Below are 23,017 nucleotides of genomic sequence, written 5' to 3' on the forward strand. Positions count from 1 at the left end.
GATATATTGATTGCAAAAAATATATGTATTTCAATATCTGTATTCTTTCGATTGTGTTTCGTAATAATTAATCAAAATTAATTTTTATCGTTTATCAATTTCAATCTATCCTACAATTTTTTGCTCGTTAATTCACTCGTTATTAAATTAAAATTGTATTCGTTGAAAAATAATAATACGAGATTTAAAAATATTTAAAAATATTCCACAACAGTTGTAATTATATCTAATTATCAACAAATAAGAAGAAAGTAAAAAATATTCTTTGTGTCTGCTACAGCCGCAGAGAATCATAAGTTTACTGAAAAAACTCGTAAGAAAGAATAATAATAAAAAAAAAGGAAGGGAAAGAAGCGAAATTTAATTAAGAAAAAGAGATGAAAGCTTTCTGCATAAGACTTCAAAAGATAACTCTACGATAATGTGAGTCTTTGCTCAGAATTAAAGTACACATTAACCAAATCTGTCTAATTTAATGCGATCATTTACCAATTGAATCGTGATTCAAGATTCGATTCGTTCTATAACGAGAAGAATCATTCTGAGGAAACGAGCACACTCGATGTCCTTCGACTTTTTTTGGATTCGAGTAGAAAGAAGTTACATCTGGGGAATGAATTTTCTGGTAGAACCCGATTCATTCATCTGGATCTTTCGATAATTAAAAATCCAAGGAATGATCATTCGTCGATTTTCGATCTTTTAATCTTAGATTTCTATAAATTTAATGTTGAATTTAGGTGATTTTTGAGAAAAAATATAATGAAATATTCATTATCTGAATTAATAGACAAGGATAATGGAATTAATTTTTTAACAATTTTCTAATGGATTAGATTTATATTAGATTTTGCTAATTCTCACATTTCTCTCGATATATTAATTTCTTTGATATTTTAGATTTCGTTTTAATAATTGATACACATATAGTATTCAAATCTTGTTCAATTTCAAATTAAATTTCATTTTTTACTATTGTAGTAGAAAAGATATCTATTATTGCGAAGAATGATAATGTAATTTTGTAATCACTTTAAATTTTCATTATTATTTTTCACTATTAGTTTATTTTCTTTCAATATCGAGTTAAAAATTAATGAATGAAATTTTATCTTAAGAAGTTCAGGTTCTATTCGCATCAGAAATAATAATGAAAAATATTATTTCAAAGAAATTTTTTTTTCTTTTTATTTCAATTTCGAATATAAAAGTTTACGCAATTCTGGATGATTTTGTAGCTCGAACAAGAATAACGAACCGAAGAGAGGAAACTCGGGAGAAGAAAAAGCAGAAAGTCTCGTGGAAGAAAATAAAAGTTATCTCTTAGATAAAACTTGGATAATCTGATTTGATCGCTTTGAAAAAATATTTTATAGAAAAATGTAAAAGTTTAATCATTATGCGAATATAATTGTATAATAATTCTGTTGCTCGTGTTTTCGGTGAGGAGTTTCGATTATAAAATTCCATATTTCTTAATCATTTTTTCGACTGCGTTAAAACTAAACTAAAACATGGTGAGGAATTACAACAGTTACGATCATAGTAATGGTAGATATAAAACTGCTGATGCAGTGTAGCCATTAAAACACCGTTTCACCGTTATTTTCCACATGAATCTGTACAATCCTTGGTCAAAAAAATTAGGACCACTCACAATTTTTCACAACGTTTTTCACGTTCTTCGTAAAATTTAAAAGCAACTGAACTGAAATTCAGTTGCAAATTTTAGCATATTTATATATGTATCCCATGTGTGCATTTTAATTATCTTATTATTTCACAGTTTTATGATCAAGCAGCTCGCCTGATATGAATTCAATTAAGATTAAGTCCGAAATTTATTTAAAACGAATTTATTAATTGATATAGAGAAGAAGTTTGAATATTTGATAAAATCGTCCAAAAATGAAAGATATGATAAAAAAGATGTATAAAATATGCAAAAAAAAGAGAAAAATTTTCGATTTTAACGAAAGTTTATGTAATTTATTTTTTTTATTGCTTTAATTTTCCTTGGAAATTCTTTTTACAATAGTGTGAATAGAGCATTAAAAATGAAACATTTTGAATATATTTATGTTCATGTTTTTATGAATGTTTCATCAAATTTTTTTTTTTTTTTAATAAAACTTTGAAATTAAAATATTATATATCGACTTTTTTTTTTTTATTTAAAAAAAGTCAATTCAAAGGAGGCAAAATTTGTCGAATAAGAAAAATCAAAATTTGTTTGATTTTAGTGTTCCCCATCACAATATTGTGAAAAAAAAAATTGCCGAACAAAATTGCCATACAAAATTTGAAAGAATACTAAAACTTTGAAGATAAATTTCTTTCTCTCAAAGAGATTTTTTATTGATAAAAAAATTGATCCGTATATAATGATTCATTATACGTGTACACAAACTTTTATTTATTAAAATTTAAATTTTGTTATAAGCTAATAAACGGAAACTTTTTTGACTGATTATATACATATATTAACACGAATAAAAATAGTTGATAAAAATTGTTGTTAAATATTAAAAATATGAAAACTGTTCCTAATTTTTTGACCAGAAGTGATTTAAAAATATTAAAAAAAATTACGAATAAATGTTTTAAACTTTTTAAAAAAATTATAACACAGAGGTGAAATGTTTGAAAAAAAGAAAGAAATTTACACGGTTGTAAATCTCTGACAGAAGCTTGCTTCAAACGAAAAGATCCAAATAACGGAAAAACCTGAATACAGTGGACCAGTGACGAATGAAACAAATAAACCTCTGTCTAGTTGTTTTAACAAATGGATCCACCAATCGGTTGGATATTCAATAAATTTTGCAGAGCAACGACGTATACGTAAATATTAATTGGACAAAATAAAATAAATTATTTTTCATTCAAAATATTTATTAAAAAAAATTTTAACTTAAATTATTGAATTACACTCATCCATCGATTAATTTTAAAATAAGTTCAACTATTATGATTTGATTGAAAATATTAATTCATTGAATTCAGGATATTTATATATTCTGGTATATTTGATTTCAAAATATTTATAAATGTTATACAATTGTTAATTCATTACATGTATATATTCATGAGATATCTTTCAAAAAAACCGTAAAACAAATACGAAAAATATGCAAAAATTTAAATCGAAGCTTATTCATTATATCACGAATAATTTAATTTTACGATGGATAAAAGGAAGATAAAGGACGTGACAGAGATAGAAATCTCACGTAATCTTCGTTTGATATTTTAAATATTAAATAACCAATATTCTTAAATAGTTTAATATTTTTAGCCTCTAGAATTGACCCTTCAAACGTATTTCACGAATATATTGATATCCTATATAGCATTTCTAAGATCAATTTCGAGCGTGTTTAAATTATTTTCAATTTAAATTAGGTTTAAATTTACTAAAGCCACCTTTATCATATAAATCTAATATTTCATTCTAAGAAATATATAAACGATTCTAAATAATGGCGTACAAATGCTTAATTTTCTAACAAACGATGGGCAATAACCAAAGTTATTTTGAAGATTAGTCGGAGAACGATATTATTACGTCAAAGTCAAAGTTCTTCAACCCTTCAACGAGGGAGGCCAAGTTGAAATTCTCTTTTCATACGGAGATGAAGAGATTTCGCGCAAAACTCTATAACCGTCTACTCTAAAACCGTCTCGGTTTTTTTTTTTTTTGCTAAGACGTCCTCTATGCGTCACATGAACCGCCGTTTTTCATGTCGTCGGCCTCTATATGTCTCTTCATCTACCCTGTGGCGTTACTAGGTGCCTAGTACTTATCTTTTGAGCTTTATATTTTCTTTCTTTTTTAAACGAAAACTGATCTCGAAATAAATTTAGATTTCTCGTATAATTTTATATTCTTAAATATCTATCGGTTCGATGAAGGTTGATAAAGCAAGAGTCCACACGATGTGCATACTAGGAGAAACGAGCATAGAGAGAGATTAAATTGTGACTTAGCAGAGAGATGTAATTGTAACAAATGTTTTTAACTAATTTTTGCTCATATGTCAAAAATTAAACGATTATAAAAAAAATTCTTCAAAATGTTCTCTCTAAAGTGAGAAATATTTGAATGTCGTGGAAATGATATCTACTATACTTAATGATAGAAATAAACGATAAAAATATAACAAAATTGTGCGACATTTTTACATAAATATTTTATTTATATTTCTCTCTCTTTTATTTTATTCCACAACAACAACGCGAACTCGATACAAACACGGCTAATGAATAGCATTACTCGTCCGATTTTTATCAACCTCATAAATATTTAAGGAAGCAGATGTTCAGGCTGATTGCGCGCGGCAAAGTACCAGAAATGGAGTTATTTTACTTCTTCACAGAATTCTCTAGTTGAACCTATAACGCTCCAATAGTTCCGATCGAGTATAAACCGCGATGGAATCATAAACAATGGATAAATCTAAAGAAATTTGGATGTTTTCGAATCGCTAAAACGATTTTAGAAATAGGAAGTAGGAAAAAATAGAATCTCAAGCAAATTATTCGAGCAGGATGTTTGTTTTGTTTTGATTAAAAAAGAATTAATTTAATGTATTCTTTTGGCAGTAAAAAAAAAGAAAATATAGGATAATTTCAAAGAAAATGAGCTATCTGTATTAAATTTAAAATATTTATAAATTAAAATTAATGGCATTATTCAGTTAAGTCAATTATGCTTATATTATTTAAAATAGAAGCGAAAATTATTTTCTTATAATTTCTATTCCTAACTTATAATAACGTAACTAACTAAAGTTTCAATTCATTTAAATTCGTCTAAAAATACGATACGATATTTGAGAAATATAACGAAAATTCGTATCGAAAAATATCGAGATATTCATTATAATATATATTTTTTGTTATATCAAAAATCAAAAAATCTGAAAACTGATATATTCGTATATTTAACGAAGATGAAATTATGATCTATTATGCAAAGGTAAAAAAACCTTTTTTTTATACTAAATTTTCCAAATTTTTGGAAAAATATTAGTTCATGGCAAAGAAAACTATCAATATATGAATTCGAAAAAATTTTTCATTAATATATCAAAATTTTTCTTTTCAATATTCAAAAATCCAAGAACTCTCTAATTGATATAGAGTGGAACAGAATCAGTAAGTAATGTGTATAACGTAAAAACTACTTATAAAACTTGTAAACTGTTTCAAGGAAAGGTTAAATTACAAATAAAGGAAAAATTAAAAAAAAAAAATACACAATTTTTCGTTTGCATTGAAAATTATCATCGCAGCTTTGAATGCACACATATAAAACACATATAACATAAAATTTACAAGAATTTACAAGCGATATCACTTTTAGATAATCGTTGCAATTAACCGAGTGTCCACGTTACTTACGGACGCGAGTGCACACGGTTTAACCGGACGAACAGCATCCATTTATCAATGCGTGTCACTGCTTCGTAGGGGAAAATGCCCTTTCGAGCCTTAAACGCGCGCGCCTCTTAATCAAGATCCAACACGCGGACAGGATTTCGACGGAATTTTCGTTAACGACAAATGATTAAGTAATGCGCACGCTTTCCTTCTTTTCCCTTCTTTCCCTCCCTCTTTCTCGACCCCTCGACCTTTGACCGTGCCTTCCCGACACTTTGAATAACGATGCAAGTAAATCGATCGAGAGAAGCTATTCTCCTGCAACGCTCTATTAATTTCAGTTGAGTTTCTTCGTACGGTCCTCCCCCCTCCCCAAGTGCTACTAGGTTGATTAATTATCTGTCTGATAGCTTCATTTCGCGCGATAACGTGTATCTGACTGAGGGAGGAAGAGCGGAGAGTGTAATACAGTGACAGATTGTGAGATTCGGGCAACTTTTTTTTTTTTTTTGGAAACGAATCGACAGTTTCGACGAAAGGGTTGAATTTATGTGAATAATTCTGCGAGTTATTACGTTTGCCGCGTGATTTTGAATAATACGATTTGTTAAATGATTTTTATAAGAAATAATTAAAATTAACGTGTGTATGTATAAAGTGTTGACAACACGTGTGTTGTAATTTTGGAGGATCGATCCGATGAATACAATTTTCCAATATCTTTTATTTCTTAGGATATTCTTAAGATCACTTTGAAAAACGAATTCAAGGATATTCTATTGAATTTTGAAACGAAAAAAAAATATGAATATGAATAATAAATAAATAATGTGCAAATCGCATCTTACAATGATACACATCTTTTTATTATTAGCGAACGTAGAAAATAATTGTTTCCATCAATTTATCAATTTAGAAACAATTCGTTTTAAAAATTTCTCTCGAAATTGAAAAATTATTCGTTATTATAAAACTTTACATTTCTTTTTCGTTTAAAGTCAATTGAAAGTGATCGTAATATAGATCGCTAAATTTTTTCAATGACTATAATAAAAAAAACATTAAAAAGTCAATTATATTCAAACTACAAATTTCGATTGAAATATTTCGATAAAGGTGAATAAGTGATGAATTATTTCATATTTCTTATTGGCTCGTTTTATATTTTACCAGAAACACGTGTAACACGAAAGATTTTCCAGATAAAAATCAAAATAGGAGATGTGTGATCCAGTGACACGCAGTTTCAATGCGACCACGTAATTAAAATTCCTACTCCCCCTATTTAAAGGTGATCATCTCTAATAAAAGCGGGGTAACGCGCGGGAAACCTCAGTTGCGACATGAATCAACACGTATACGTTCTCCGTTCACCGGTAGAATTATATTGTAAAGAGGAATATCGTCGCACAAGCGATCGTTTGCAACATCGTGTAATCTAATTACACGTTGCCGCAATTACTATAATAGTCGACGAGTGAGCAACATTTGTCGATTACAATCCATTATCGGTAATAATTATCAGTGGTGTTTAAATTTAAATTCGATTAATATTGAAAATATATATATATATATATAAAATACATATTATATATTATATAATACATTATACAGAGTGTTGAAGGAAAAGAACCCGAGAATTTTAAGCGTTTTTAGATTAAAGATTTTATATTATTCGAAAAATATCCTATCAAAATTATACATATTGTAAGATGGTCGTATAATTAATTACTATTAATATTATTGATGTATTAATCAAAAATGCAAATTTTATCGAATATGAAAAATATTATTCTTGTTATTTATTAATATTCACGTCTGCTTGTTATTCAAACGTTATAAAAATATGCATTGTGTATTGAAGAAATTCATTGACAATATCGAACGAACAGTTCTAAAAATTTCTTTTTTTTTTTTTAACATAATTTTACCAAATAAAATTAAATTATTTCGAGTTACTGCAATTTGAGCAAACAGCTGAAATTTCATTTTTACCATTTTATTATATTGTGCGATTTGGGAATCTTCGATATTATGGATTTCCATGATTGAATTTCGAATACTTTTAAACCTGTTTACATTTTCTTCCATCATTTTTATTTTCATTTTATCGTTTCCATTATTCTATACATCCGAACTAAACGATATTTCACTCTTTCCTTTTACATATACCGCGATACGTCAATCAAAACGAAACTATACTATTAAATGAATAAAAAAAAAAAAGGAGAAAGATTTGAGCAAATTTCAGATACCTTTTCATCGTCGAATAAAAGTTTTACGTCTAAACGGGTGAGAATGATTCGTTCGAAATATAATTTCTGTTTCAGAGAGTTTCAACTCAAAATAACTATCGCGTGGATTTCTGTTGCTTTTAAATTGGTGGGTCGAACTATAAAAACAAGGGGAACAGGGTTAATTAGGTGCATCGTTGCGAATTAGGGAGTGAGCTAAGGAGGGCCATTTTTGACCCAGTCTCCTTCGGTAGAAGGAAACCGTAACTCTTTTATACTACGATGTTAATTAAACGAGACCCGGCGACAAGTAAACGCGATAAAATAAAGAATGAGTTTCGTGGTTCCAGTAATTAATTTCGCTATGGGCGGTAATTAAATTAACCTCGGTCTTTGAGTGGCCGAGAGAGAGGGAAAGAGAGAGAAAAAAAAGGAATTAAAAAGAGTAAACAATTTTTAAGAATTGTATCTTTCAGAATTTTTTACTAATTTTTTTAAGTTTCGAATCAAATTGAAAAATCGTTTCGAGAGAAACGTGTATTAAAGTAAGTATTGTTTTACGAGTTTTTCGAATACTTACAAGCCATTCTATACATTATCCTTTCCTTCTTAAAGAATCGTTTCGCACGAGGATTTATAAATTTTTTTGAAACTGCACGAAAGAAACTCCTCTGTTAAAAACGCCTTCTGCTATAAAAATACCATCATACGCTTCAACAATTTTTGAAAAATTAATTAAAGTATTCGGATGATTGGCTACATATCATGGAGCTAAATTAAAATTAAATATTTCAGTTTTACGATCATTAGGTTTTATTATTTACTATTGGAGAATTAACTGGAATTATACTATCAAATTCATCAATTGATATTATTCTTCATGATACATATTATGTTATAAGACATTTTCATTACGTTTTTAATTTTGCACGAGTTTTAAAAATAAACTCAACAATTTTGGAAAGATCGCGAATTTTAATTTTGTATGAGTTTAAAAAAAAATAAACTCCTCCGTATATATCGCAAAAATAAAATAATTTCTCAAAATTTACACGCATCGCGCGATTTCTTTGAGCGAACAATCCTAATTCCGAACAACACCCTCCACAATCATTCTTTGCAATTTCCGTGATAATGATAATCGCATCAGGCGGCAGTAGAGCGAGAGGCTTCGTTAGCGAGCCGCGCCCTTTCACATGGAAATAACAAAACTAATAAACTTGGGAGGGACAAAGTGGAAGCCACGTTACAAGCCAGATTTACACGAAGGTGTATATCCAGGAAACGGAGGAATCGCGCACTCGCTCCCAGGATGACGGGATTAACGCCTGGCTCGGTGTCTTCCGGTTAAGGCGGGTGCAAACGCGATGCAATCTATCTACGAACCAGTATTTCGCTTTTTTTTCGCCCAAATAACGAGGCGAGCATGATGCTCGAGACTCGGGGGCAACGAGAATCAAGCGAGGCAATGAAATTTTTAATCGTAGATCGTGGTTGTAGTGGGTTTATTATCGTGGGATTATGAATCGATCGTGAATAGATTGGCACGAAAGAATTAAAACGAAAATTCGAGGAAATGAAAAAAGCCGTTAATTCTCGATTATCCGCGAGTGATTGTTGAGGAAAATTTTCCAATTTTCGATTTCGTATTCACTCGAAGACGAAGCGTCGAACGAAAAAATTTTATCACTTTTTAACGTTTATTTTTTCACATAGGACAACCCGTACAGAAAGTCAAATCGTTTCAAACTAAGTCATCGATTTTAATTTTTCGAATCACAGTATTTTCGTCTTTGACATACAAATAAAAAAAAATTGATTTTTATGATATCTCTAGGCGAAAAAAAATATTTCGTTGAATAATGTTTTACATAGTAATACAAGTCATGTTTACATATCGTTTCCGTCATCGACATATTTGATAGATGCGATTATCGTACAAACTCATCATTCATCGATATTATGCAGCTGTGTGAAAAGGGATTTTCAGTTTGAATAAGCAACCGTAGCGTAAATTAGAGGTCTCCAAAGAGGAGGATGATATTGATACCTGGATTTATCGAAAATACTAACAATTAATTAGTCGAGGAAAGTTGGAGGAGATTTTCCACATCGATTCAAAGGATCCAATGTTGTTTAATAATTTTTGGAAGAATTTTTTCAATATTAATTATTATTAACAGAAATGCAAGCCGTGAAACTGGATTTTGAACAGATTCTATTATTTAAGTGTATATATTATTCATCTTTGGAGAGATATGCAAAAATATCGAAGTTACAATTCAAATTCACATTAGACGAAACGAGAGGAGAACAACGCGATGCAACAAAGACAGCGCTATTCGCTTCACTCAGCGCAAACTTTAAACATTTGTAATACAATGCATAAACTTCAATTGAAAATTTCGTATACACCAATTCGTATCATTTCGATCCTCCAAAGATATATATATACGCGTATGTGGAAATTGCTACAACTGGAGAATTGCTTCATAATCGATTCGTTAGCTGTTGTACATACATTAGTAAGAAAAAGTTATCAGAGTATCATTTTGGTAAATATTTGCTTTCGAGAGAATTAAAACTTTACGCATGAGCGCCATCTGTAGAAAAGATCTAAAACCAAACTCAACTACGCTGCTACACTCCTGTAACTCAAGGATAGATCGAGTTAGGTTAGATTAGATTTTTTGCGGCAGATTGACTCTTCTTTCCCCCGCTCTTCGTATCGAAGTTTTAAACTTCCCCAAAGTCAATATTTACGCGAGCTTCTCAAATCCACGTGGATATACCTTTTCGATAAATTCGCAAAAACTTTAGCCTGTATTTCAATTGTATAGGTGTCTCGATTACACATGAATATATTTTAAATTGCTTTTTTTCATATACAAAGAAATCTATTGATTCATCGATATGTCTTAATAATTAACAAGATAAATTAATAAAATAATTTTTAATGTATTTTTATTATTTCTGATAAAATAAAATAAATCTCTCAACATAACGATGTAATTATTTCTTAATGAAGAAATATTTTTGATTATTTGTAAAAATGAATCTTACTTTTTTACGTGTTATTAAAATACATTTTATCTTTTAAAATTCTCGAAAAGAAAAAATTACTTACTCCAAAGTAAGATTTAAAAACACGAAAATAAATTGGGAAATCGTCTCTGCAATATACCTTTTGCATAATATACAAAACAAGTTACGTTGAAACTACATTGATAAATTTAATTGAGAAATGGTCAAAAAAAATATTTATCGCAGTATTTAGTCAACAAGAAAAATGGAAGCTTCTAGACAACATGAAATAATTTATTCGATACATTCAATATATAATCCTCCTGTTGATTTGCATTGTTCTCGTTTCACGAAAAAAATTTCTCATCTCGTTGAAACAGCTAATTCTACATTCCAAGGAAGTGCTCGATCTATCTTCTATTAATGGACGTGTTGATTACGCGTTTACGCACACCTAGTAAAACAATGAGGATGTACTTCAAAAGCGACTATGGTGACTCGAACCTAACAACTTTGTTTAGTTCCAAGTTCCCGTTAGTAAACTGCTAGCTCTCCGCCCCTCCCCCCCTCCCCCCAATCATGCATCTTCATTACAACGTTTAATTGTTGTGATACCACGCGATAATAATATATGGGACAACGCTTCGAAACTGTAATTTGATTATGAATGCGATTCGTGCATTATCGAGATTACCGAATTTTTATATTTTTCTTTGCGTAGATGTAACGGAAAATCACATAAGAGAGTTGAAAAAACACTTTTTACAAAAAAACTCTAACTTAACCTAACAAATATAAATATGCAATTTCATTCTTACAATATTTTTCTTTTTGTCTCTAATATTCAAAATTTAGCAAAATTGAAAATATTGAGGCTCACTTTTAATAATAATTTTTTAAATTTGTTCACGAGTTGATTTTATTTATATCTATATTTACCTTTTATATTTATTTTTTACATTATCTTTTTTTTTGATGTAAATAAGTTCGTAAAATCTACATCAAAATTTCTTTGATCTTTTCGAATTACAAGAAAATCAATAAATTCGTCAAACTTGTAAATTCTTTTCAAGGATATTCAATTATGATAATGCAAAGGAGAGAGACTGAAACTGCATCGTGCAACTAAATCGAATCGATAAAAGAAATAAAACAAAATATATATATGTAAGACTGTTTTTTACTTTAAAAATGTAGAAAGTTTCCATGGTGTTAACAATATTTTAACAAATAATACTAGAAAAAGGAATTTAGAACTTATTCAAATATCGAAAAATTGTGCGATTTAACAATTAAAAAAATATATTTTGATTTTGTAATAAAAATCGTTGTAGTAAAAATCGTTCCTTGTCTATTATCTCGATTATTGTTGCGTTATTTCCCTGATAATCTCCAAAAATTTCTTTATTGGAACGATTTCCCTAATTATTTTGAATAATGAGAATTGCAGTATAGTACTAAAATTTAATATCCTTCAAATTAAATACGCAGAATGGAGAAAAAGTTGGAAACGGAGATAATATCCGTGACTCCAAGGTATATCGCAACGAATTAAACCGATTATTAAAGGCGGCAGCATGCCCGATGTAAAACCTATTTTTGTACTATTGCCAAGTTGTGTCTCTTAAGAAGGCAATCACGATCCCATCGAACATTACATTCTATTAAAGTAAGAAAGTAAAGTACCTCACCTCGCTCTACCGCTGCCCTTTCTTTATAGAAACGCGAATTTTCAACCGCCCTCGACAATCCCTTACGACCTGAATTTCTTCTTTAGAAACGTTCACGTGTACTCTCGGTCTCCAAATTATGCCAACTCTCTGTTTCTCGGCTCGTGTCTATTCAAAGAGCCTTCTTTCTACGTTTAAAAAAAATTTCTTTGTAAGAAATAATAATATTAAAATAAAATTTAATTTATATCCATAACACGTAGAAATTTTATCTTATATGTAGAAATTTTCGATTTCTTATTTAGTTTTAAATAAGACTATGCACAATTTTATTACAACTTAAAACCGGTATACTCTGATTTATTCACATTTTTAGTAATACAATTAACAACAGCCAAAAAATAAAAATTGGCGAAGAAAAAATTTTTTGCCTGTATAATATTGTTAGGAAGAATATGATGTAAGTCATTTTTAAAAGGATAAATGAATAGCTGAGACAATTCTATTATTTTCGATATTATTTAATTTTGTTTTTTTTTCAAATTCAGAATAATTTTAATTTTAAAGAAACTAAAACTGCATATGCGTCAGCATCTCCGAATAAAGCAAGAGATCGTTATTTTAGATATAATTAAATAAAATTTTTAATTGTATATATGATTTTTTTTGTTCCTTTATTCGTCGTAAAAGTATGGTTAAATAAGTTTATTAATTACAGAGTTATAAACTTCCAACTAAACTTCCTGTTTTTTATAGGTTTCTCCGCAACGATTTCAAAGAGAATAAAAGTTCAATTTAATTTTGCTCGAAAATAACTTGGAAATAAGATTTCTTTCGAATAACGTCTTTTTTGGAATGCATTAGTTACGCTCCAAATGTCTAACGACTACCAAAAAGATGTTTTTGCAATATTTTTGTACGGAAGAAGAAACAACATGTATTACATGCAGCCTCTAAATTAAAAAAGTTAATTAAAACGTTCCAAGGTCACCGCGTTCTTGCACCTCTTTTGTTTCCCAATTGTATTCACCGGACAAGGACCGTCCAATTGGCGCGACCTTAATCTAGTTTCCTCGAGATTTTCGAGCAATTTCATTCCCTCTGTAATCGCCGTAAAGACGTTACCAGTCGTACAAATTGAATAGCCGATAAGAATTATTTTAATTTTAATTATTTTTTTATAATTTTACAATGGATGAAATTACTTTTTCATATAATTATGACATAATATTTTACGTACATAAACATTTTATTTTCACGGAAACTTTAAATCTATCGAATGAATATATGTTCGATATTTGAGTAATTCATTGTTGGACCACCATTTATTTAACAAATTACTAAATTACTAGTAACGATTAAACGTACGATCAAATAAACAATTCAATTAACGGACTGCTTATCTTTTCTAAAAGAGAAAAAAAAATAAAAATGAATCCCAACGGATGTGCATTCAACCTAAAAGTCAATTACCTAATTGGATACGAAGGAAGAAGAATACTTGATCCATTAACTTAAGAATACTCGATCCATTAACTTTATGAGGATTCTCAATTGACAATATTTAAATTTTTACATGTATCTTTTATCGATTCTCGACCGGTAACAGCAATGACCTTGCTTCTATTTTTAATCCTTTTTTCGTATCTAGATATCCAGATAATATCGCAAAGTTTTATCATTATATAAATCATTTCTAACGCTATAATACTTTTCTTTATAATACTTTTTTCGTGTTGTCTTCTTTTGTGTATATGTCTTCTTTCTGTGTATATTCAAACAAAATGTTTTTAAAAATTTGGTTCGTCCGTATAACAAGAAAACTTTCAAAGATCGAAGTTGCATAAAAATGTGAACGTAAAAATTCTGTCGAGGTAAAACTTTTTTGACGACATTCCTTATATTCTCTCTTTCGTACTTTGATAAATAAATAAATAAATATAAAAATTGCATTATATTTTATTATTTTTCAAGAATTAAAAATAAACATAAATAAAAAAATCTTGTATCAACGAATAATATTATTTGCATAAACTAGAAATTTTAATACGAATTAACTTAATTCATCTAATTCTGACTTTAACAAAAGTGTAAAGCATGATGTGTAAAGTTATATATAAAATACAAAAATTTCAGCATTTTTTTCGTATATTGCATGCATACTTCCCTAGGAATTTTTTTATAACAAAGTGATGAAATATTAAAAATTAAACATTTTTTATGAAAAGTTTTACTTCACCTCGCGCTATTATAAAGTTATATCTATTTAAAAATAGAAAAAAATTTTCGTGAATATGTAGAAAATAAATGCATTATATTTTACTTTTTCAATAATCAAATATCTGTCTTTTTTCTTAAATATAATTATTACATAAACATGAGACAGAGAAAGAAGTATTTAAAGTATGAAAAAAAAGACATCTCCTCGAAAAAAAATCATTTTCATCAACCTTTCGTTAAAAATTTATCGAACCAACACGAATTTTCTTATAATAACAAGATTTTTCAACTTTCTGTATTCGTATCGATGATATCGTTGCAAGCGTGTTTTGCAAGCAGGCGATTCGGTTGCTTATTGCTGATTGCCGCTTATTGTCTCGAAGCGAAGCTTACTTCGAAGCAGCAATATTCCGTGATTGGTTTCGACCGATTCTCAAACACAAGCGAAAAGAAATTTTATTTCAGACTTGGAATAAGCCGTGGGGACAGTTTTCACGTGAGAAAGGGAGTGGAGTGGACGGTAGAAGAGAAAGGAAAAGATAGATAAGAGAAATGAGACACGCGAAATGGCTGGAAAGATAAGAAACGTTCCTGGAATCTCCGGTTGACTATTTTTTGGCGATAAAAATATTGGTCGAGCGTAAAAGCGAAATTATTAAATTATTTAATCGAATGTCTAATCACTGGAGAATCTCTATACGACAAAAATAGTATTCGACAAATACGATTAACAAGTTTAAATTGTTTTCAAGTGTAAATATTTGATAATTCGTTCACAATTTTACTTTGCGATAGTTGATTTGATTATTCGGTGAAGTAGATGTCAAAAACGTAAAATTAAAACGTCAAAGCGTTTTTTGATTAAAATTTGTTCTCAAATACACTATAAATATTTTTCGAACCAACGTTTTTTTATCCACATTTCATTTCTACATCAAATGATTATGTACTTGGATTTAATTAATTAGTGAAAAATGGTAATGGTAAATTAGAACCTCTAATAAAATCAATATTATTCTATATAATTATACAATATATTTGTAGCAGAAAGAAAAAAATAAAACGAGATTAAAAATAGATTTCAAACGTATTTATAACAATTGTCTTTTATAACAATTCGAGCAATTTTTATAGAATCAAAAAGCCCTCGTTGTATCTGATTTTAAGATACTTATATTTATTTATCGTAATAAAAATTTCGTAGAAATTTTTTTTAATTTCTTAGATATAATATTTACATGATATTTACGTTATATATTATAATCAATATATGTGCATTTTTTCAAAAATAAAAATAAAAATAAAAATAAAATTGTTTCCTAACTAATAATTTCCTTTTGATCCAAAGTAAATGTAAAAGAAGAATATAAGGATTAGATTAAAATAAATTAGAAATATAGATTTCTACATTAAATAATAGTTACAAAGATACTAATAATTATTTTCTTTGATATTTGTCTATCAACGAAATGTTAGAAAATCCCAATGTATATGGTATACACGTTCAACAGAAAGTAAAGAAAAAGGAGTTCGAGTACTTTTTCTTATAGTTAATTAGTTTTCTCGTTAGTTTCGAATCTTTGTCGTTGTAAGTAATATTTCTGGAGAAAAAGAAAGAAAAGTTAATCTTCAATTAACCAAGATTCATGTAGTCGGTGGCATTTCTTGGACCTTCTATTCGCAGTGCGGATAAGCGAAAGTTTTACGATTGCACCAGATATCACAGAAAAATCCTCAGCACGATGTTAAACTGTTTTTTCGCCATATTTTCCTACAATTGCGCCAGTACTTGCAATCATAGACTAAAATGTTTAAAATTTCATAAAATGAAATATCGTAATGGCTCTTTTTTTTTTTGATCATTTGGTATTGTTTTATAATTGTTAAAATGTGTGAGAGATATCAAATAAATTTCTTTCGTTTCACATACGTGCGTTTCGTTTTTTGATCAATGGTAATTAACTAAATTAAGCCCCTGGCTGTAATAATAATTTTTCAAAATTTTCCCTGTCTTTAGTAAAATTTAAATGTAATCCAAATGAAATTTAATTTTATTGTAAACTTTATTATAATTAATATATTAAATACATAATAATTTTCATATTACGATACTATTTATGATAATATTTTATTATTTTTTAATATATTTCTGTGGTCAAACAATTTTTCCAATGAATTCAATTGAGAATGTCTGTAGTTTATTTAAAACTCTTGTAAACAATTTTACGCTACTACATTAGCTAATTAAAAAAAATTGAATCTTTCACAAAAAATATTCATGCATACGAAGCGTGCTGAAAAGAATCAAAGTAAAATGAAGAAATACAAATTATTAATATATATATATATATATATATACACGTGTGTGTGTGTGTTTTAATGGAAATTAAGAATTTTATTAAAAACGCGAAAAATGTTGAAAATTGTAAGTCTTAATTCTTTGATCAAAAACTGTATGTTTTGTATTGAAAGTAAGAAACGTTTAATTATTATGTGATATATTTGATCAAAAATTGCGAAATTGGATTATTCTACGCAAAATCGATTTTTTCGACTTCAACATCAGGGATTTTCTTCAAACTCGGATATATAGACCATATGAAATTACATAAATTTTAAATCCTTTTTTAAACTCACTTACTAGACATTACGTAGTACCAATTATGAGGTTTAAATCATTATTTTGCTGATTCCAAATTTGCTCAACAAATACGAAATTTTGAATTATGCAATTTATGCAGATTTTCATTGGATCAGTCTGGATTTATGATTTAATCTTTTTTGAATAAGATATTTCTTTTTATATGATTTTATTTTAAAGAAATTTGCAGAAGAATTTATTTAGAAAAATAATAATTGTATTTGGATTAGTTGGATCTAACAAAAAATTTCAATTAAAATAAGTATAGATTTCCCGAAATAAATAAAAATTGCAAAATTCAAGATCTTATATTTTTTAAACAAATTTAAAAAATTAAAATTGCTCGCAAATTTTAATTAATTTGTCATATTTGAAATACAAAATATTTGAATCAAAATATCGTCTCCCAAAATAAGACAATATTTTAATTAAATAACCTCTAAACCGTTGTTATAAATTTAATTACGTGATAAATTTAACAAATAGCAATAATTGAAATATCTATTCACTTTTTTATCTCGACTCAAACAACTCAAGATTCGATATTACGTGAATTATTCATAAAAAATCAATGAACAAATGATAAATAGAAAGAAAAAAGTAGATATAAAACGAGATATGAAACAATCTTGCACTATAATACCACTTTTTCAGATTCATGGTTCCAGTTTCTCATTTCATTACTGAGACCGATTACATTGAGTAAAACGTAACACGAAAAATAACGAAAAATATCAAAAAATTTATCAAGAAGGGACAAGAAGCAAGAACTTTATTTAGGTCATCGTGTTAAATTCTATTTCGTTTTAATGAAATTCAAAATAATATTTTCTTTTTGGATTTGCAGATCTCATTTGGACGTTTAACAATGATATTTCTATTAAATATTGAATAATATTGGAGAATTTAATGCAATTTAAACGTAACAGATTCTATTTATTTTTTTCAAACATTCTTTAATGACCTACTGATTTATTTATAAAGTCTCGTCCAGACAAAGGGGCAAAATGATGAAGCAACGTGCAAATAAAAATACATTGAAATATTAAACGAATATCTTAATGTTAGTTAATCTCGAAAGAAACAAAAATTTCTGCATGAAAGTTAGTATCTTTTCTTTCTATCTTTGGAACAATTTTTTATATTTTGGAATGTTGAAATTATTTTTAATTTCTTAAAAAGAACTTCAATTAAAAATCTATAGAATACAAAAACAGAGATATGTCTCATAAATCGCAACAATCTCATTCAGAAACATGTTTATTGTTAGATGTGGACACATGACATTGCTGCAGTGTACATATATTGTCTGTGAATAATCAGATGATGACACCAGATACATGTAGACTGTTTATAGTCAATGTGTTTCACTCTGGATTAAGTAAAATTTATTCTATAGTATTTTACATTATAGATGTAATGCTTTTTATCAATCCCTGATATAATTGAACTAAAAGGAGTTTTCGAGTAGATAATTCTTTCAAGAACAAATTAGATATATTATAGTGGTAATTTGTATTGGTACTACGTTCTCGTGTTTAACATCTCTATATGACTCTATTACTATTATTATGGAACGTGTGGAGCAAATTTTATAGAACAAATATTAGAAATTAATTCACAACGATCTATTTAAATTGTATTATTAATTTATTTTAAATCATCGATTTAATTATTTACGTAAATTTTTTATTTACGATATATTATTATATATAATTTTTTATTTACGATATATTAGTCTACGAAAAAAGCATGTTCCACGACAATATTTACATGCAAACTCAGATACACAATATATAAGGAGAATAAACAAAGAAACAATGATCCCTATGCATTTTGAAACAAAAAATAATCTGAAAATAAAAAATGCGGGCAATTACCATTGATTTTTAAAAATTCCATAAAGAACTTATATAGAATATGAAAATACATGTGTATGTTACAATGATTACATATTTCGTTGTTCAAATGATTTATGGACTTGTCTTATAAACATTTTGAAGTAATTTTAATTTTCTTGAAAAAATGGAACGCTCCAAAACGAAATATTCCAATTTAAGTATATTTTTATCAAATACTTAGAAGCATTATTCGCAGCAAATAAATATTTATAAATATTATTTACAAAAAGTTAAATTCAAATTAATGTTCTGACACATGTTCTTACAGTTCTGTGTACAGTACAATTTTAGTTCTTTCAATTTATTCAGATGACAATATTTTTTATTTCTGTATTTTTATCACATATTCTTAAACATATGAACCGCATCATTGTGGTATATGCTAATAACCTATTCACGTTACAACGAATAAATCATTTGTTTTGCTGTCTTATGTAATATTACATATATATTTTATATATGAACACGTGTCAAATCATCGATTCGTTTATTTTTGATATTCTATCAGCGATCGAATTACGTGAATAAATCATAAAATAAAACCATATATAGATATTCTAAACATATTGATATTAATAAACTTAATTCTTTTATATACATATGAGAAAAAATAAACATTCAAATCAAAAAATAAACATGCAAAATGCAAAAAAAGAATAGAATTATTAATTATTAATTATTAACAAATAATTTACAAGTAAATTCAGGAAAGTTAAATGATTTTTAGTAGAAATATGGATTCGTGTGAATGTTATTTTAGATAAAACGATCGAATCTGAACTATAAGATGCATCCACCAATCCGAGATCTAAAGAGGATAATTCCGTCTCAATATCGAATCCTTAAACTATCGTGTCGATCAGCAGATGGTGCATGTAAATGAAAAATTCTGCAATTTCAATATATGTAAAAAAAAAGTAATTCTAAAAAAAAATCCATCTTACACCTTTTCAATTAAATAAAATTAAATTAATATGCAGAAGGGAAAAAGAGAAAGAATAATTAAAGTTAGCAAGACTTTACATTTCATGAAATCGAGTGATTACATAATTATTTCAAAACTGTCCCCATTTGTTTAAAAAAAATAAGTTAGCATTATGAAAATAACTATGCCTAGTTCTTTGCTGACAAGAAATAATAATTAAATTTACTTAAATTTATTTAAATTTATTCAAATTTATTTAAATTTAAATAATTATTTAAATTTAAATAAAATTAGAATCCTGATGAGTTGTCTTCGATATGCTTGATCATGAAGAGAGCATAAAAAATGTATAATTATAGCGAAAAATTTTATGTTTCTATATGTGGTTTCTACGTCGATATCTCTTTAATTATATCACATTGTTTAACGTGAAAGGATTAATGAACTCGTTATGACCGTTTCTTCTTCCGAATAAAAAATCAATTTCAAAATTGTTCTATTAACGTATAGCGATAGGGTTCCCTTAGCACCAAAGAAAGAAAAAATTTTTTCATTTTTACGCGATCGCAAAATAAAGAATAAAAATAAAAAAAAGAATCTAAAAATTAATTTAGCAATCGACAAATTCCACTAGTTTAAAATGTTCGAGCGCGAAATAAAATTCCAAAACACGTTGCATGTGAAACAAAAATAAAATAAAAAAAACGTGTTTTGTTGTTTTTCTATTTTCAAAATTTATCAAATCAAATTATTCCAATAAAATTAGGACGCGAGAGTTAATAACATCTACGAATATTCAATATAAAAGAATTAAAAGGGATATCACAAAATAAAGAATACAAAGTAATCAATTTTCTGAAATATGAAAAAAATAAAAATTTCAAAAAACAAAGAAGCGTTGATTATGTTATCGAAGAATTTTCCCTCTATGCGTTCTATCACGAAGCGTTTCGCAAATGCGTGACCAATACTTCTGAAAAGATTTAAACTCATTTACAGGGAACACGCAATTTATTTGAAGACCAATCACGGAAAATGTTAAATGGATAAGGTTAGAAATGAAACATTGTTCCGTATAATGTTGCGAACTTGACGAGATAACGCACGTGGTTATACATCATATGTATGTTTACACAATTATAAATATTAAAAAAAATAATATTAAACACGCATATAAACAGAAACAATTTCTTATCGTGTAATCCCAGTGGTTAGCTACAATCGTTTTACTAAATATTGGACATGCGATATACGAATAATAATCTAACGCTCCTTGGATATCGACGCAATAAAGAGCCGATGTTAAATCGATAGGTCGAAATCGAAACTGTTCAATGTTTCGTTTTTTAAAAAGCTATCGCGAATAACTCGCGACAATACAATTTTTTTAAGGACATATTAACGATACGACACACGTGTCCGCCGATTGTGCTTGGCGAATAAAAATAATTTGCACTAACCTTGAACGTATCCCAGTAGAAAAAGGGTGCAGAGAATCCAGTTTCGTATCATCGTATTCATGATCCGCTGGCATTTGACACTTTACTCACAGTAGAGTGCACTTCTTAGTCACTAACTGATCTTCATTCGTATCACGACCACATTCACACACTGTCGTTGGCACACGGTAATCCACGACTACGTTCACCACGTCGTTGCCTCTGGAAAATGGAAGATCGATCGTGATCTCGAATATATCGAGAGGAAGAATCGCAACGTGCGTTAAAACTGGTACGATCCACCAGACGGCGCACCGTTACCAACCTTCCTCGACGATCAACGAAAGCAAACTGAACCACCGTTCGCTATTCAAGTTCGTATCCACCGGATTCCCTCTCTTCGTCCCGCGCCCGCTCCTAGCGCCATCATACCTGCACTCCATATACCCGAGCTCTCCCCACCATCACCACGAATCCTGCCCGACACTCTCACCCTCTCTTGGTCGTCTCTCACCCGAAACCCCACTTGACGCTTCCGACAACCCGTTTGCATCGTCTTCCTCGCTCATTTTTCCCCTCAACCCTCTTTTTAACCGACCTTATCGAACCCCGCCGATGTCATAGTCCCTTTCCCTTGCCCTCCCCTTATTCTTAGGCATCAATTTATCGCGCTTTTTAGATTATCGCGTCATACGAATCGTCTCTCTCTCTCTCTCTCTCTCTCTCTCTCTCTCTCTCTCTCTCTCTCTTTCTCTTTCTCTTTCTTTCTAGATGGAGCTCGTGCCAATTATCTTCGAATCGCAAAAGGGCCACCTTCCATTGCCTCGAACTGGATTATACACGAGAAACGATTGTTTGTATCGATTGTTTGTAGTTTGGCCGATAAGAACCGAGTTTGGGTTGTGCAATTATCGCAATTTGATAGTGATTCTCCTAAAATTCTCCTGTTTCGAAGGAAATCAGAAGGAACGATACTTTACGGTGTGATCATTAAGGGAATCGATAATGGATTTCGCACGATTTTGTGGTTATCTTTTCAATCAACTGCGATAATTTAAGAAAACTTCTGTTTACTTGTATATATATATGTATATATATATATATATATATATAGGAAAATATTTTTAATTGCACGATTTTTTCTGTGATTTTTATAATAGAATTTGTTATTTATTCTCTTTTCTTTCTTCGAAAAGGCATTTTTAATTATCGATTTTCTTGTCAATATTTAATCGATAATCGTTATTAATGTCGATAGAAAACCTTCATTAAATACCTTATAAACTCATTATATTCTTTTTTTAAATATCTACTATTTACCAAAGTTTGCTCAAGAGTTATTTACATAATCTTCTCTTTTTTTAACCGTAATATCGCGTCATTTTATAGAGGAAGTTGTAAATATTCTTAACTAAATCTCGATTTATAAAAATAGCTTGCTAGTTGATAAATAAATTTACGTACTTGCACGACATTTTGCATTTTACGATTTGAAAATTATATTTATTTTTCCTTTCCTATATGAAAGAATTTATTATCCGAATTTTACGAAAATTTATACTTGATCCATACCTTCAG

The 23,017-nt window shown here is 28.6% G+C and overlaps 1 long non-coding RNA gene across 1 annotated transcript in view; it reads right to left on the minus strand.

Moving 5' to 3' along the window:
• LOC133667186 (uncharacterized) overlaps nt 1-22,339 on the minus strand; it is a 191,967-nt gene extending 169,628 nt beyond the window's left edge. The window contains exon 1 of the long non-coding RNA XR_009832435.1: nt 21,461-22,339. This is a non-coding gene — a long non-coding RNA (uncharacterized LOC133667186). The remainder of the gene's footprint in view (nt 1-21,460) is intronic.
• Nucleotides 22,340-23,017: the final 678 nt, after the last annotated feature.

This window comes from Apis cerana, linkage group LG13 (genome assembly GCF_029169275.1).
Source record: "Apis cerana isolate GH-2021 linkage group LG13, AcerK_1.0, whole genome shotgun sequence".
NCBI lineage: Eukaryota > Metazoa > Arthropoda > Insecta > Hymenoptera > Apidae > Apis > Apis cerana.